A 13,485-nucleotide genomic window follows, 5' to 3' on the forward strand; every position below is an offset into this window, starting at 1 on the left:
GGCAGGGGGGGCAGTTGGGGGCGATTAGGCTGGCAGGGGGGCAGTGAGAGGTGACTAGGCCAGCGGGACCTTAGTTGGGGGTGACCAGGCCAGCAGGGGGGGGCAGTTACGAGTGACCAGGCCAACAGGGGGTACAGTTGGGGGTGACCAGGCCGGCAGGGGGGGTAGTTGAGGGCGATTAGCCTGGCAAAGGGGCAGTGAGGGGTGACTAGGCCGGTGGGGGGGCAGTTGGGGGTGACCAGGCCAGCAGAGGAGGCAGTTAGGGGTGACCAGGCTGGCAGAGGGGGGCAATTGGGGGTGACCTGGCCAGAAGCAGGGGTCAGTTAGGGGCGACCAGGCCGGCAGGGGGGAAAGTTAGGGGCAATCAGGCCGGTACGCAGAGGCAGTGAGGGGCGATCAGGCTCGCAGGGGGGGCAGTTAGGGATGACCAGGCAGGCAGGCAGGTGAACGATTAGGAGCCAATGGTCCAGGATTGTGAGAGGGATGTCCGACTGCCGGTTTAGGCCCGATCCCACAGGGGTCCCCGGGATCGGGCCTAAACCGGCAGTCGGACATCCCCTAAGGGATCCCAGATTGTTGAGGGTGCAGGCTTGGCTGAGGGGACTCACCCCCATGCACGAATTTCATGCACCGGGCCTCTAGTCAATAATAATAATAATAATTATTTTATATATATATATATATATACTGTATATTTTAAAAGACAAGTCAAAAGGCACAGCACTAGTTTCCTTAACATATAATAAAACTCCTACAAATTGAAAAAGAAAATGACCAACAGAAAAATAGGTAAAGGATAGGAACAAACAATTCACACAAAAAGAAACTGCTTTTAGCATGTCAAAGTTACTGAAACTCACTCCTAATGAAAGAGATGCTCATTTACAATGAGATACCATTTTCACCTATCAAATTTTCAAAGGTCTAAAAGTTTGGTAACACTATGTTTGATGAGGGTTTGGGAAAACAGGCACCCTCTTACATTTCTGATAGGAATATAAACTGGTACAACTAGTATGGAGGTAATTTAGCAATATATATCAAGATTTAAAATAATCAACCCAGCAATTATATTTCAGACTAGAGGCCCGATTCATGAAGATTTGTGCAAGAATGGGCCTTCCTTCCCCTGGCTGCCGGCACCGCCTTCACTCTAGCTGGAGCTGCCTTTTTGCTCCGGCCCAGAGCTGCCTTTCCACTCCGGCCCAGAGCCGCCTTTCCACCTTCCCACGCTGCCCAGTGGCCCGGAGCGGCTGGGGTGGTGCGGGTGACCAGGGCTGCTCTGCCCCCGACCGCTCAGTGCCTGCATATGCAAATTAACCCACCATCTTTGGTTGGCTAATTTGCATACTCACTCATGATTGGCTGGTGGGTATCGTGAAGGTACAGTCAATTAGCATGTTACTCACTTATTAGTGTAGATAATTTATCCTACTGTTAAACTCCCACATTTGCAAAATGACACATGTGTAAGAGTATCTATTACAGAATTGTTTGTAATAGCAAGGGTTGGAAACAACTGAATGCCCATCATATAGGGGACAGTTTAAATAAATAAAAGATCTATGTGATTATACAAGTGGTCTATGGTACTTATATGAAAAATGGTAACGGGCTATTTCTAAGGAAGAAAACTGGGACTGGTGATCAGTGATTAGAAAGATTTACCTTTCGCCCTAATCGGTTTAGCTCAGTGGATAGAGCGTCGACCTGCGGACTCAAGGGTCCCAGGTTTGATTCCAGTACCTTGGTTGCGGGCACATACCCACAAGAGCATGTACCTTGGTTGTGGGCACATACCCAGTAGGGAGTGTGCAGGAGGCAGCTGATTGATGTTTCTCATCGATGTTTCTAACTCTCTATCCCTCTCCCTTCCTCTCTGTAAAAAATCAATAAAATATATTTTTTTAAAAAAAGAAAGATTTACCTTTCATTGTATACCTTTTAGGTACTCAAGTGTTTTGTGTTTTTTTTTTTTTTTACTACATAAGTGATTTACCTATTTTTATTATTTTTTAAAATATATTTTTATTTATTTCAGAGAGGAAGGGAGAGAAACAATAATGATGAGATAAAATCATTGATTGGCTGTCTCCTGCATGCCCCACACACTGGGGATCAAGCCCGCCACCCAGGCATGTACCCTGACTGGTAATCAAACTGTGGCCTCCTGGTTCATAGGTCAACGCTCAATCACTGAGCCACGATGGCTGGGCATGATTTACCTATTTTTAAAAATTTGTTTACTTAACAAACATGTTGAAATTAGTATTTCCAAACTCTATCAGCTTTCCAAATATCAACTCAGGTATTTTTCACACCCTATGATGTAGGCACTATTGTTATATCCATTTCACAAATGAACCCCTGGCACACCTGGCACCTTATGACTTATGTGGGCCCTGGGCACTTTGGTCATTGTGGGACCCTTCCACAATAAAAAATATTGAAAGTGATATTTTATAACTGCTTTGGCACATGAAGATAAATACACTCCAAGATGAATTCATTTTTACATATTAATTAGATTTATAGTCATGTTTTCTTCTGATTTTAAAAGAAATTAAACTTAAAACATTTTCATGTGCTCCTAAAAGTATAACAGGTCCTAGGCACTGTGCCTACTGTGACTAATGGATAAGTCAACATGTAGGCACAGAGAGGTTAAGTAACTTGTCCAAGGTCACACAGCTGAGAATTTAACCCAGGTAGTGTGATTTCAGAATCTGTGCTTTGAATCAGTAAACGAGATATATAAAGCAAATCACAGAGGAAATAACGTGGTTATATATGTGCTAACATGTAATTACCTATAAGATAAATTAAGTGAAAAAAATCAGCAGGGAAAATAGTGAACATATTATGTGTTTTTTAAAAATGTTTGTACACACACACACACGCTATCTCTCGAAGAATGTGGGTTTTTTAATGTCAGGAGAAAGGGCTTAAGATACTGGGGGCCTGGGAGATTACTTTTCATTTTATATTCCTTTGCATTATTGGATTTGTTTTTTACCATGAGAATATATTAACAGATGAGGAAACTGAGACTCAAACAGGGTTAAGTAACTTGCCAGATGAACCAACCGCATAAAAGTATGAATGACTATTCAGCCAATCAGTAATAAATTGCCTTTCCTAAGTATAGACTTTCCAATGTATCCTTATTAAATTCCATCATTTTAACCCATAGGACCAGTCGGCCAGGCTCTTTTTGTGTCTTGATTCTGGATCCATTGCCTTCATCTTTATGACCCACTTAAATCTGGCAAGCAGGCTTTCATATTTCCATCCAACCTATTGATAAAAATAAGCTACCAATCCAATTGATTGTACCATCTATTATTTCACTTGCACCCCCCAATTTCCCCTTGCACATAGGATATCTGAAGATCCAAATGTCACAGAATTTTGTAATGCAGTGTCCACAGCATTCCCTTGCTCACTAAGCTGCTCTGGAACAGCCTTTACAGTAGATATTTAAAATTAACATACAATTGGTTTCTGTACTATGTTCCACAGGCTTCTGAAGTTTACAACCTGGCCAATTCCACAGAACTCAAACATAAACTGTGTCAGAAAGACTATGATTTCCACTCTTCAATTTTTCATAACACATTTGAAGAAGACATTTTAAAAAGCAGACATATACAGCCGTTTCCCCACAGGAATGAACCCACTGCCACCCAAAATAACCCAGACAACTGAACACAACAGCTGGCAAAGGATAGCTGCCGCTAGCCTTTGGGGGAAGGGAGCCAAATGCATGCCACAGGGAATTGTGGAAGAAGCATCAATCTTTGTCAATCCCTTGCTCTATTTCTAACTACATCACACACACTACAGTCAAAGTGTTGGGAAAAGAACATATTTCCTGGTTTCCCTGTAATTACACACTATGTTATTGAATGTTTACATAGGAAACCCTAACAACACAATTGCTAAGTTTCTGAAAAGTTTACTGTAGGGCAGAATTTAGTGAACAAATAATTCTTTTTTTTTTCATTGATTTGTCCTACCAAATTGGAGCCACATTGCCCTGCAACGAATTTTGTCTCCTGGTTATTAAAAAAATTATACTTACAAATGCAGAAAAATTTTCAATTCCATATTTTAGAGGGGAAAATGTGATTAACACTAAAATAATAATAAATAACATGTTTTACTCAAAATGTCACAGAATAGAATGACTAAAAGCAAAAACAGCAGAAGTTAGAGATTCTGGTAATTAGTAAGATTACCCAGGTTACATTGCCTCATATTATTCTACTATGAAAGCTCAGTTTTGCATCATTTCTAATATTTTTCCATTTTAGATTTACCATCCTCTTTTCAGACCTCTTTATTAGATGGAGTCTGTATGGTCTGTTAAAGAATTTTTTTTGATAGAAGATAATGTAGGGGTCCAGAATGAGTCTCCCCAGAATGTGCCACCCTGGCATGCAGATTATTTTGAGCTGAAAACAATTAAAATCCAACCAACTCAGTAAGAGTTTGCAGCTGTTTTTACCTGCCACTTACCTGCTTAAAGGAATTCAGATGGAAAAACCTGCTCCAAGAAGGTAACCTTTGCAAATTCACCTTAGCATATATGAACTAAGTGTGGCAGACAGGGAGAAGCCAAGCAATGTCCGTTAGACTCTCCTCTATCGCACTGTTCCATAATGGCCCAGCAAGAATTTGTTTACCACATCTTTGCTCTTTCTCATCTACCTGTGAATTGCCTACTTTCCCTTTGAAGTCCATGATCCCTGCCTCCCTCTGCTTAAGTCCAGAATGGCATATAAGCCTCAACAGCCAAATGTATCCCCAGGTCTTATATTCTTGCGGCACCCCAGTGTATAGGCATATAATAAATCTCATCATTTTTTCCTGCTAATCTGTCTCATGCAAATTTGATTATTAGTCCAACCAAGAAGAATTTAGTAAGGTAGGAGGAAAATAATTTTTCCACCCCCACAATAACAATGCATAAAGTAAGTCTGTTTAGATATGCAGTTGGGACTGGCAGCAAAGTCCAAAAAATTATTAGTAAATTGTGACTATACTATTCCCAACCTAATGGTTAAAATGATGGTGCTGCTCTAATTAAGGTATGTTATTATATCAAGAGTGTTTCATGAAATCGACAAAATGATGATCATAGTTAAATATTTAAGCCTTTGTTGTCATTTATAATTCAAGGACAAAGTAATAATAGCTAACTTTTACTGAGCATCCACTATACACCAGATACTGTAGGAAGTGTTTTATAGGTATTACCACACTTAAGGCTGACAACAACTCTATGAGAAATAAAGCCTTATTATTCCCATTTTATAGAAGAAACTGAGGCACAGAGGAGCTAAGTAATTTAACAAAGATCACATAGCCAATAGTGGTAGAATCTAATATGAAGCCAGACTAATCCCAGAGCCTGAACTCGATCACTAGATTGGGAAAAGAATTTGGCATTTCTGTTGATGACAGATGGGGAAAGTAGATATAACAGCGGCAACTACACTTTTTTAAAGTGGGGTTTCTGTTTGTATCTTACTAAATAAATTTCTTGTTTAGGGAGTTTCTCTAAACCAATCAGTAATGAATGAGAGACACCTAATGTTACCTAATGTAATAATCTGGTTATTATTTAGCAGGAAAGGAATAAAGGGAAGACTAGATAATACAGGCATGCCATTTATACAGCTTTGCTAAGTTAACACTCTCCAAGTCTTTTCCCAGCTGATCAATGGGGGTGGGGATGGGGACTGGACAAAAACAGTTTCAATGCATGCCCAGTGATGCTTACCTGTCACTCAAACCTGGAAGCACGTCAGGGCCAGAATAGGCATGGCCACTGCAAGGGCGTGAAACCTGAATATTTAAATTCCTAGACAAAGGGAGCTCCCTCTCTTGGCTCTTGGTTCCCTGACTCACTTGTTGTTTGTGCCAAAGTCCTGTTGCAGGGACCGCCTTCCCCTGCATTCACCCATGAGGCCCATGGCCATGTGGGTTCCACACAATGGACTACATCAGCGGTCGCCAACCTTTCCGATCTCATGGAGCACCAGTGGTCCGTGGACCACTGATTGGCAAATGCTGGACTAATGGACTTTAGCCTGACGCTGAACTGGGTCAGCTGCAACATGGAACAGAAGCTCTGGACACTAGCCCTCCTTTTGGCTCTGCTGGACCTCCAGCTGCACCTTCTTTAGGACTGGTTTAAGGGACATGGGACTCTACAACCTAAGGAATGTAACTCCAGGCAAATAAAGCCTTTTACCACATATCATACTTCTGTACAAATATTAGAAAATTCATTTTCTAAAGATATCATTAAGAGCCCCGCTCCCACAAGCAACAGAGAAGTCTGTTTCTCCAGTAACACTACTACCCACTTAGGCTAGAGTCCCAGGGGTGGGCAAACTTTTTGACTCGAGGGCCACAATGGGTTCTTAAACTGGACCAGAGGGCCGGAACAAAAGCATGGATGGAGTGTTTGTGTGAACTAATATAAATTCAAAGTAAAGGAGCGGAGGGGAGAGCAAGAGAACTGGATAGAACAGCCGGATCTGGCCCGCGGGCCGTAGTTTGCCCATGGCTGTGACTCTGTCAGTATTCAATGTAACTGTAAATGGCTTTTAATTAGATTACAATTGAACTCCATCACCATCACCCCAGTACTGTAGCTTTAATGATTCCTTTAAAATAAGTGATAAGAGTACATTCCTATAGACAAGGACTAGGAAGAAAAATTGGAAAGATTGTTTTCCTTAAACTGAACTGAGAGTTTTGCCAGGAAAGGCCTGGAGGTACACTTACTTGAAGCACATTAGTCTGGTGCAACTCTTTTTTGCATATAAATTATTAAAAATTCTCACAGAGCTAACAATAACAATCCTCATTCTATACCATATTCAATAAACACAGTTCTAACTAAATGTTAATACACCTAATACTGATATTTCAGATTATTGCTTTTTAGTTGTCATATTGGAAAATAGGGATTTCTTGTGTGTATTATATATGTTTTTATTGATTTCAGAGAGGAAAGGGGAGGGAGAGAGATAGAAACATCAGTGATGAGAGAGAATCATCTGTCAGCTGCCTCCAGCATACCCCCCACTGGGGATCAAGCCTGCAACCTGGGAATGTGCCCTGACTTGGAATTGAACCCAGAATTCTTGGTTCATGGGTCAATGCTCAATCACCAAGCCACACCAGCTGAGCAAAATAGGGATTTTAAAACAATTATCCTGACTCTTTTTTGAGTGATGTGCTAAAATAGCCAATTTGGCTGCTTCCCATCTCTGAATTACACACAAGTTCTTCCCTACTCCTTCCCTTTTTCAAAATCATCTCTAGAAGGTTCTCAAAGTTCCTCTTGAATGACAATTGACTGATTATCACAAAGTCAGTCCTACATATTTTCCCTTAAACTATATGCAAATTACCTATTTTTCACTCTCACTTCAAAAGAAATAAATTCCCACCCCTCTTCACATCCCAAATCAGTTACTGATTTTACAATCTTTGTCTTGATTTAGGAGTGGTAAAAATTATTATTATTTCTAGTATTGGTCATGGTCTTCCAGATGCTTTACTGAAATTGGTAAATCAGGCAAGTGAAAAACAGCAGAAGCCCATAATTTAAATTCTCTTTGGGTTCTTAATCTGAGTCTCTGACATTTAAATTGGGATCAGTAATATATGGTTACAATGAAACCAGGAAGCAAGTCTATATAAATTACTATAAATCTAATGCCCAGAAACTCATAAATTAAGAAATGAGACTAAAACTCTACTCTTAACCCTTAGTGTTGTACCCAAATACTACAGTACATACCATGCTAAATAAGTGTATATTTTGTTTTCATTTACATTGCCTGTTACATGAAGTAAGGCCTTTTGATCTAAAGTAAAAGGCAATAATTTGCAGGTGACAAATTATTCCTCTGAAAACATGTATTTTTTCAATTAATAAAATGCCAGGAAGCATTTTATGTCATCAAATATATATTCCATTTATTCTAAGTATAGTAGTAATAGGAATTTTATCCTATTTTCTCTTTGTTGTGATTGAAGTCTAGATTCTTTGGTTTCCCATCCTCTCCTTTCCCCTTTTGATGCCTGTTTTCTAAAAAACATGGGTAAATTAAAATTGCATACTAAAATATTGCTTATAAACAGAAGAATTACCAGACTATTTCAGATGTTGCTGAGATAAGTAGTCTTTGATTATATGTCTCCAAATTACATATGAAGGCTGTCCCATGAGAGTTAAAATCAACATTTCTAAATCCTTTCATTCTAAATCCTTTCACTGGGGTCCTCCTCTTCTAGTTCCTACCTAGTATCTCTTTCATCCAGTCCAGTCCCATCTTCGTTAAATGCTGACTGGCAAATGGAGACAGGAAAAGGAAAGGGATGCTACTTAAGAGATATGGGGGAACTGACATTCCTTGAACATTTTTTTTATACCAGGCACTGGGCCAAGTATTTTACATGTCATCTCACTTAATTCTATAATAGCCCTACAAAACTGAAGCTATTATCCTCATTAGACAGATAATGAAACTAAAGCTAAAATACCTTTTAAAAATGTGCCAAACACTTGGACAGCTAGCAAAGGTCAGAAAGGAAACAAGGGAAAATTTTTAAAAACTGAAAGGAAGGTTAACCCTGCTCAACCTACTCCCTACCACCTTTCTGCAACCCTCAACCCCAGGACTCATCTTTATGAGACCAGTTGCCTCCAGCCTAATATTTTCAAAGTCGTCAACTGTAACTCTTAACGTTATCTTAGATTTAACTCTTCAATGGTACCTACAATAAAATCATACATACAGTCTCAAACACAAATGAAGGGATGGAAAATTTTTTGGACTTCCATTTCTACAAATATGGAGGACTAGATCTCCTAGAAAATCTCTTGCTACCAAATAAATAGAAGTTCTATGGATTTGTTTCTAAAACTCTTGCTCCAAAATAAATAGAAGTTCTGTGGGTCTGTTTTTACTTTTTTTTATGTATAAGATAACTCAGCCAGCAAGAGAGACGAGGAAATCTTCAGAGGTCAAAAACAAAAAAAAGAAACTGACAGAACAGTAAGCAGATATTAATACTTCAACAGCCCTGGGGGTTTTTGCACTTGTCAGTAATCAATATTCAAAGAGATATAGCAGAGAAATTTTCAGAATTTATGAAACTTATAAATCCTCAAATTCAGATAGCACAAAGCATAAGCAGGATTAAAAAGAGAAATTCCCAATTTAAAAAAACAACTCAGATTTTTCCTTCCTATGTAGGAAAAACCTCAATTCAGTCTACTTTCTATGTTGGGAAAAATCCAGTTCTTCCCTCCTGTGTTTCCCCTTTACTTTTACATAGACACCATACTCATAGAACCCTTCACATCTGACACCTCTGTTCACCAAATATGTAGAGGTTTTGCATCATACTGAGCAATTCTCGACACAAGCTAGGTGTCCTATATTTTAATCCACTTCTAATGCTATCTACCAGGCAATAGTGTCAGATCCCACAGGATAAGGCTCAGTCCCACAAGACTACAACCCCTACACTTCAGATGCCAATCATAAGTAGTAAATTCCTAGCCCAAAACTTCTGTCTGATTAGGCTACAAATCAGAAGTTCCCATGACCCTCTCCTCAAATTAGATTAATTTGCAAGAGTGGCTCACACAACTTAGGAAGCACGTTTACCAGTTTTTTAAAGGATATGATAAAGAATACTGATGAGCCCTAGCCGGTTTGGCTCAGTGGATAGAGTGTCAGCCCATGGACTGAAGGTTTGATTCCGGTCAAGGGCACGTGCCTTGGTTGCAGGTTCCTGGCCCTGGTCAGAGTGCATGAAGGAGGCAACCAATCGACGTGTCTCTCTCACATCGAAGTTTCTCTCTGTCTTTCCCTCTCACTTTCACTCTCTCTAAAAATCAATCATCAATGGGAAAATATCCTTGGGTGAGGATTAAACACACACACACACTCACATACAAACAAGACTGATGAACAGGAAAAATAACGGCTGAAAATTTCTCAAAGTTGGCACAAGACATACAATTTAAGAAGTGAGGGAACCAAAAAGAAGATAAATTCAAAATTCTACACCAAGATACATCATAGCCAAATTTCTGAAAACAAATGACAAAAAAATCTTGAAAGCAGCAAGAGAGAAATGAAACCTTGCCTATAGGGGTAACACAATTTGAATGACATTGGATTTCTCATCTGAAACTATGCAGGCCAGAGAGAAGTGTCATGATGTATTTCACATGCTGAAAGTAAAGAACTGTCAACCTGAATCCTATATGCAGTGAAAATATCCTTCAGGAATAAAGGGGGAATCAAGACATTCTCAGATAAAAGCAAACTAAGAGAACTTGTCACCAGCTGCATTAAAAGAATGGTTTTTAATAAAAACCTTCCCGCCTGACTGGTTTGGCTCAGTGGATGGAGCATCACCCTGCGGACTGAGTTCAATTCCGGTCAAGGGCATGTACCTTGGTTGTGGGCACATCCCCAGTGGGGGATGTGCAGGAGGCAGCTAATCGATGGTTCTCTCTCATCGATGTTTCTAACTCTCTATCCCTCTCCCTTCCTCTCTGTAAAAAATCAATAAAATATGTTTTAAAAAATAAAAAATAAAATAAAAACCTTCCCTAAACGAATGGGTTAAGGAAGCTCTCTAAATGAAAAAAGGGATCATTTTAAAAAGGAATCTTGAACATCAGAAAGGAAGAAAGAATATGGTAATCAGAAATACTGATAAATAGAATGTCTCCTCTTGAATCTTCCAAATTATGTTGGACAATGGAAGCAAAAATCATAAGGCTATCTAATGTAGTTCTAAATGTATGTAGAGGAAATGTCTAGGACAAACATATTATAAATGGAGAAGTATAAAAGGATGTAAAGTTTCTATACTTCACGTGAAGTGAGAAGACACTGATAGAAAAATAGTTGAGAGAAACCAAGATGGCGGCATAGGTAAGCACCTAAACTGCTGCCTCGCACAACAATTTCAAAACTACAACTAAAAGACAGAACGGACACCATCCAGAACCACAGGAAAGCTGGCTGAGTGAAAATTCTACAACTAGAAGGAAAGAGAAAAGCTCACAGAGAAATGGAGGTACGGCAAAGGGTCTTTGTGCGCGCAGAGAGAAAGGGTGGCTGAGAGCCTGGCTGACTTTCTCTGGCGGAAGGGGGAAGGAAGCCCCCGACTGCACTGAACCCCAGTTCTGACTGCACTGAACTCCAGTCCCAGGCGAAACACCGTGGACCCAGGCTCATACAGGGGGAGTCTGGTCTGTCAGGTAGAGAGAAAGGCACCTGGAGACTCGGAGACCCAGGGGAGATCCGGGGAAGCCCCAGCATGCCAGTGTGCACAAAGGCTGCAGAGGTTGCCACAGGCTTTCCCTAGCAGAAGGGAGTCAGAAGCTCCTGACTGCACTGAACCCCAGTTCTGACTGCACTGAACCCCAGTTCCAGGCGAGCCCCTAGGGACCCATGCTCTTACGAGGGGAATCTGGACTCTCGGGCGGAGACTCGGGAGCCGGGGACGGCAAAGGTCTGGAGGCGCGCACATGCCAGTGCGCACAAAGGCTGCGGAGGTTGCCACATGCTTTCCCTAGTGGAAGGGAGTCAGAAGCTCCTGACTGCACTGAGCCCCAGTTCTGACTGCACTGAACCCCATTTCCAGGCAAGCCCCTGGGGACCCACGCTCTTGTGGGGGGAATCTGGACTCTCGGGCGGAGACTTGGGAGCGGGAAAGGCAGAGGTCTGAAGGTGCTCGCGCACGTGCAAGGGCAAGGCTGACTGGAAGCCAAGACTGTCTGCTCCGCCCTGAGACTCCACCCCATCCAAGCTGAGCACAGAGGCTATTGTAATTTGGCAAGTCTAATCCTATAAGGCTGACTCCAGCACCGAACTTCTCCCAGCGTAGACACAGCTGATCCTTACAGCCAACTCGCCTGGAGGTCAATTCCTCCCAGTGATACCAACAACAATCAAGACTTAACTACAACAAGGCTGTACACACAGTCCACAAAGGGGTGCACCAAGAGTGTCCACCTCAGGTTAACTGGGGAGGCCGACCCACTGGGCCATATAGGAAACCTAGCACACAAATCTATCCTACCAACTCAGGGAAGCAGTGAAAATGCGGTGTCAAAGAAACAGGTCACAAATGAAAGAAATGGAGGAAAACAAACGACTGGATATAGAATTCAAAACCATGGTTATAAGGCTTTTCAAGAATATCCTAGAAAAGGCTGATAAATATAACGAGACCCTCGAAGATATGAAAAAGGAACAACTAGAAATTAAACATACACTGACTGAAATAAAAAATATTATACAGAGACCCAACAACAGACTAGAGGAACACAAGAATCAAGTCAAAGAATTGAAATACAAAGAAGCAAAAAACACTCAACCGAAAAAGCAAAAAGAAAAAAAAAATCCAAAAAGTTGAAGATAGTGTAAGAAGACTCTGGGACAACTTCAAGCGAACCAACATCAGAATTATGGGGGTGCCAGAAGAAGAGAGAGAGCAAGATACTGAAAACCTATTTGAAAAAATAATGACCGAAAACTTCCCCCACCTGGTGAAAGAAATAGACTTACAAGTCCAGGAAGCACACAGAACCCCAAAAAAAAGGAATCCAAAGAGGACCACACCAAGACACATCATAATTAAAATGCCAAGAGCAAAAGACAAAGAGAGAATATTAAAAGCAGCAAGAGAAAAACAGTTAATTACCTACAAGGGAGCACCCATACGATTGTCAGCTGATTTCTCAACAGAAACTATGCAGGCCAGACAGGAGTGGCAAGAAATTTTCAAAGTGATGAATAGCAAGAACCTACAACCAAGATTACTCTACCCAGCAAAGCTATAATTCAGAATTGAAGAGCAGATAAAGAGCTTAACAGATAAGGAAAAGCTAAAGGAGTTCATCACCACCAAACCAGGATTATATGAAATGCTGAAGGGTATTCTTTAAGAAGAGGAGGAAGAAGAAAAAAGTAAAGATAAAAATTATGAACGACAAATACATATCTATCAACAAGTGAACCTAAAAATCAAGTGAATTAAAAACCTGAGGAACAGAATAATCTGGTGAATATAATAGAATCAGGGGCATAGAAAGGGGGAAAGGGGTATGGGGGGTTCAGGAAGAGACTGGACAAAAATCATACACCTATGGATGAGGACAGTGGGGGGGAGGTAAGGGCAGAAGGTGGAGTGGGAACCGGGTGGAGGGGAGCTATGGGGGGAAAAAGGAGAAACAATTGTAATAATCTGAATAAAGATTTATTTTTTTTAAAAAAAGAAGACACTGATAGTCCGTGATAAGTTATGTATCCTATATAATAAAGAGGTAATATGCAATTGAACCTCACATCCTTGTGTCACAAGATGGCCACCTCCACATTGTCACAAGATGGCCGCCCCCATGTCATCACAAGATGGCCGTTC

The sequence above is a fragment of the Plecotus auritus genome, assembly GCF_963455305.1.
Source record: "Plecotus auritus genome assembly, chromosome: X".
NCBI lineage: Eukaryota > Metazoa > Chordata > Mammalia > Chiroptera > Vespertilionidae > Plecotus > Plecotus auritus.